The 5,750-nt window shown below is 34.7% G+C and overlaps 1 pseudogene; it reads left to right on the top strand.

Annotated features, from left to right (window-relative positions):
• The first annotated feature begins 4,494 nt into the window (after positions 1 to 4,494).
• LOC101620243 lies at positions 4,495 to 5,336 on the top strand (annotated as a pseudogene).
• Positions 5,337 to 5,750: the final 414 nt, after the last annotated feature.

Below are 5,750 nucleotides of genomic sequence, written 5' to 3'. Positions count from 1 at the left end.
GGGCGGGTCAGGAGAGGTCTGCCACGCCATGTGGTCACCTCTGGGGCAGGCAGGGGTCGAAGTCATGCGGAAGTGGCTTTAGCTTCTTAGTGCAGTGCTTTAACCCGCTGCGCCACCAGGGAGGGCCAGGATGTTGGTATTTTTAATTGAATGTCTATGGAATGATACAAACCAAATCAATCACAGTGCTGACCCCGAAAAAGAAAAGTAGGACACAGTGATTGGGTGCTTTCTTTTACATACACACTTTTATACCTAGATTTTGTGCATGTGTATATCCTACCTCTTTTTAAATAAATTTGATTTTAAAATAATTATAAAGAATTAGCCAATTTTATATTCTGTTAGTTTTACCTCAAAATAAGTTGTACAGTTGAAAAAGAAAAAAGTAAACAATATTTGAAAAATATGTAAGCATCAATAGTTTAATCGCAAAGCACATTTTGAGAAACGAGAAGTTAGAATTTTGATGCCAGATAAACCCATATACAAATCTTGGCCAAGACTTAATATGTAAATCAAGAAGCTTAAAAGCATAAGCCTCATAGAACAGTGCTGCTCCAATGGAAAAATGAATGTCAAGTGCCTGTTATAGCATCTGTATCAGTACAAGTATTCAATAAATTCTACTGTCTTAATTCCAGCTCTTTCTCTAGATTAAGAATCACCTAATGCATCACTGTTGTTAAAGAATGTTTCCAAAGTTATGTTATAAAGGTAACAACAAGGTTGTGAAAATTGCATCAACTTAAAAACACAGCCATTGACATGCTAGTTACATATTTAATTCACTTACAGGCTGTACTATAAGAATGGCAAATAGGTCTGGCATCTATCGCACGTTAATACCACTGTCTCACACACACACAAAGATGCTGCTCGACCCACTGAATCAGGCCTAAAGTTAAATACTGCACCTTTCAAATTCTCACCGGACAGTATTTATACAACTTTGTAATACCTTAGTAGTTTATCACCTTTGGATGAATAATCTGGAGAGTTCCTTTTCCCTATTTATTCTAAGAATTCTTAAAGGAAATTGGAGACAGGAGAAAAGCAGAGGGGTTTAAAATGTGATGCACTCTTCTTTTTGTTGACGGTGACTGAACAAAATTTGGAGTTTATGTGAAATGCATTTTGTGATCCAACTGGGAGCATTTAACACTTATTATGTCTAAAAATTGCATTGGATGCTATGGGGTTATATATATTTAAAACCAGCAAGAACCCAATTCTCAGTGAAATTCACCAAGAAGACATACTGTGTACATAAAGACAAACTATAGTAAATGATGGATAAATTAGAGGAAAAATTACACTACCCTGAGATTTTACAGCAGCACTATTCACAATAGCTAAAACGTGCTACTAAGTCAGATCTTCATGGACAAATGAATAGCAGAATATACCTATACCATATTATTCGACCTTAAATATGAATGTAATTTCGACAAATGCAATATAGATAAACCTTGAGATATTATGTAAAGTTTAAATAAAACAGACATGAAAGGACAAATAATTCCAATTATGTGCAGTACAGAATATAGTCAGAAATACATAAAGGAGTATGTGTATAGTCAGAAATACATATAGGAGTATGTGTATATATATTTCTATTTATAATATAAATATAGGAGTATGTGTATATATATTTCTATTTATAATATAAATATAGAAGTAGAATGGTGATCACCAAGCGTTTAGGGGAAAGACAAATGAGTGTTTAGTGAATAGAGTTCAGTATGGAAAAATGATGTATAACAATGTGATTGTCTTTAATGCTACAAACTTTGAATTATTATATACCAATATAGGATCACCCTGGTAAATATACATCATTCTAGTGAGAAATAGAACAGAATGTGATAGTTTAATATAAACATAATTTAGCAATATTCAAGATATTTCCTAAGAAAATAAGGAAAGGTATTACTTTAACCCAGGTGCTTCACATCCAGAAACAGCCTGAAAATTCTCAGAAAAAAAAAAAGTTACATCTGTATATTTCAGGCCAGAATTCTATGTATTAGCTTCTAAGTATTAAAAGAATCAAAGTGGTATGAAAAAAAGCTATTTGCAATCTTTGTGCTTGAGGAAAAGAATGGAAAGATGATCACTGAACAAATAAAAGTTTTCAGACTTTATTTCATAATAGAAGGTCCAGACAGACAATGCTACTTGATTATATTTATTTTCATCCAAATAGCAGTAATCCTTTACCTCAATTCTTTTGAACAAGGATTAATACTTGAGAGTTATTTTTCCATGTCCTACGATACCATGCATCTTGTTACTTCTTTCAATTACAGGTGCAAACTTAATCATTAATGCCTTTTAAGTATAGCTTACATAGAACACTTGTTCACCATTTGACTCACTTATATGGCACTGAGATTCCAGAAGGAAGCACAGCCTTTCAGTAAGTTAGTCATGGGCAGTTTTAGCAGTTTGAAAGGGGCTCTGTTTCCCATGATGTGAATGAAGTTTGGTAAATGACAGACAATTGGTCTTTTAGTCTGGATGCCCTTGCTATTTGTCCATAAAGCAGTGAATCATACAACTTGAAAAAAAAAAACTAACTGGATTTATGTATAGGAATAGCATCAAAGATTCTGCTTATATACTGACAGACTTGTGTTGATGGTAATAAAGCCTACTATTATGCTGCCAGCATATCTGATGCTAGGGAGCCCTTTTGGTAGAGAAAAGACTTTAAAAATACTAACTGCTCTTGGCAGCACTGAGTGCAACCTGTGGAGGCTGTCAGTTTTTCTGATCCATATGTAATTACCACTTAAATGGATGTCCATTGAAACTGAATCCATGACAGTCAACAATCTAGTGAAATTATTAATGCAACAATTATTTAATGACACTTTTATGATGTTGTCTGAAGCTTTTACATTATAAATGTGCTTCTCTCTCAAAAGGCCCCAAAATTTTATGCTGAAGCATATTATTAAATAGCCACTAGACATAGGCAAAATACATTTCCATTCTACCTGTTATTGTATCTTTTCTCCACTACCTCTCCTGGACTATGGACATTAAGTTTTGTTTTTAGAATATTCTAAAATGCATATTATAGATGTAAGGAGAGAGAACTAAGGCATATGCTTATATAGCCCCAAAGCAGCTTAACAAGGTTAGTTGTTAACATCTTTTTAAATTTGTCTCTGAGTTTATTAGACACCTTTCCTTATTTATGATCATGGACAATGAGCAAGGATAAAATTTTAAGTATTGAAAGCTATAGTTCCATATATCTGTTAACTATGCTCAATTACAAATTATGCATTAAACTAAGATTTTCTTTCTATCAAATGAAATAATCTACAGTGAATCTATGGATACTGTGTATCATAATTTAAAAACATTCTAAGGGAGAGAAAGGCATTCAGAGGATTTTATAAGTATCACTATGTCCACATCCAACCTTAGAGGTCGTCATACAGAACATTTACCAGCACAAGACTAATTCATAGTTTAAGTGGTCAATTTTATGCAATCAATAATTAGCTTCTGCATTTTATATTCTCTTATTACCTTAGTGCTATATTCCACTGAATTCCCTCTAAGCAATATCAAGAAGCTATTATATCCAAAAAGCTCTCCCTGTGTGTTCAATTATCCATACTTTTCTTGCCATTTTTGCATTTAAAAATGTCTTGAGCCTTTCTTTACTCGTATGCTGTCATCAAATATCTTCATATATTACTCCAGAAAAAAAAGTAAAAATAATCATATTATAGTATGTATATAAGGAGATAATGGTATCCCAATTACGTGAATGAGATCCCCTTTTTACTTTTTTTTCTTGGAAGAAATAGTACCCTTAATTACTGAATATGTGGATGGCTAAGAAGCAAGAGCAGACCAGCAAAGAGAGACAAGATAGGTAGGTTTGCTTAGTCTCCAAAAGTTAGAAAACTTGTCTTCAATGAAGAAGGTTAAAACTATTCTTCATCATGAATCCTGATAACAACATGAAACAATGCGCCACTTTTTATGGCAGTTAATGATTTGAGCAGAAATGAAAAATGGGACTCTATTGGTTACTTCCTCCACCAACTCTAACATAAAACACATACCATGAAGAAACATATTGTTTCCCTGACTATCACTGTAAACACTGAAAATATTTTCCCTTTCTTATGTAACACTATGCAGTCCAGACTTATTTTTGATATTCTTACAATGATCACACAGTGTCTCCACAAAAGAGATTAAGTGTATATCTATACATGGAAAGCCAGTTAGTCCCTGTGAACCTGGACATGGACACCTTCAACCTCCACCATCTTTCTAGAACATTACACTATATGTTATCACACCTTTGCAAGACATACAGACCTATGGCAGAAAAATGTTAGGAACTGCCTAGTGTGTGATTTGTGACTGCCTCTAACAATAGCTACAACTTTGGTACTGGCACTGCATAAAACACTTGGCAACTGATACTGTTTTCCCAAGGTAGTGTCATCTATGAAGATGATGAGAACGGTAAACAAACTTATTTCCTTCTAAATTGTGCTCTCCTAGAAAGCTTAAGACTAATGAAACCATGTAAGTCCTTTTTGTTGAAAACAGACTCTCTAGCCTATGAAAACTGTGATTCAGGGAAAGGCCACCAATTCAGATCTGTTCTCACCCACTGAGCTCCGGGCCAGGGTGATGGTTTCTCTGCCTGTGGGGAAGACCTGAAAGACAGCTGTGCAAAATGGGCCTGGGGGAGCCTTAACACACAGAGATACTCCTGAGAAAAACCCAGTCACTTCCTTGGATTTCACACCAGAAAATTCTAAAAGAGCAAAGCAATTATAGAAACTCTCCAGAACACCATGAGACAGCAGCCATGATTCCAGTTTCTGGCTCAGTCCAGAGACAGAATCCATAGCTCCCCATCTTTGCTATGCACAAGGCTGGAAAAATTTTACAAGTACCTCCACTGAGAGTATATGAAGTAGCTACATTTTTATACTATGTATAGCTAAAGGAAAGCTGGAAAATGCCCTAATCCAATCAGCACTACTATGCCTTTCCTGCCTCTGGACACTAACAGAATACTGGAAGCCATTGGGGGAAAAAGCTTAGACAAGAGGCTGGGGAGACTACACCTGATGAGACTTTCACGCCAACAAAGCTGTAATAAGTAGGAGCCTGTGTAAATACACTGAATGGTTCCAATAAATTACAACTACTTTGAGGATCTGACACCGAAGGATACTGAAGAAATTATTGACAAAAATTAAGCTGGTAAAATTCCAAAAACCTGGACAAGGAGTGGACACTTCTTTTATGAGAGTCTGATCTCCTTCTCTAAACCAACCTAAAGACCTGGCTTTGGTGTGAAAGCAGGTTTTTAATTGAGATTCAACTCTGTGTCACTGGAGAAATAAAGTAGGAATCACCTACTTATAGCAAAGGAAAATTTGTGATATATGAGGAATACAACTAGTAAAATTTTTAAAAATACAACAGAAACCTATCACAACAGATTTATGTAACAAATCTAAAGGAATCAATAATTATTCCTTACCTGAAATTAAAGATTGTTTAAAAAGGAGGTTGTAGGGACAATTTTTCAGATAGGAAAAATTATAAGGTTACCTGATGTTTTTAAAGGATTCTGGTAATTTCCATGTTGAAAAGCATTATTTGATCAAGAGGATGACAGACTCCTAGCTAAATTTCTTAATACTCTTTCACTCTTTGAGACTGCTCAAGTCAGGATATTTATGCACCAT

The sequence above is a fragment of the Condylura cristata genome, unplaced genomic scaffold (assembly GCF_000260355.1).
Source record: "Condylura cristata isolate star-nosed mole 26May11 unplaced genomic scaffold, ConCri1.0 scaffold00020, whole genome shotgun sequence".
Lineage (NCBI taxonomy): Eukaryota > Metazoa > Chordata > Mammalia > Eulipotyphla > Talpidae > Condylura > Condylura cristata.
The sequence above is the reverse complement of the archived record's forward strand: the minus strand, read 5'-3'. Positions and strand labels throughout refer to the sequence as shown.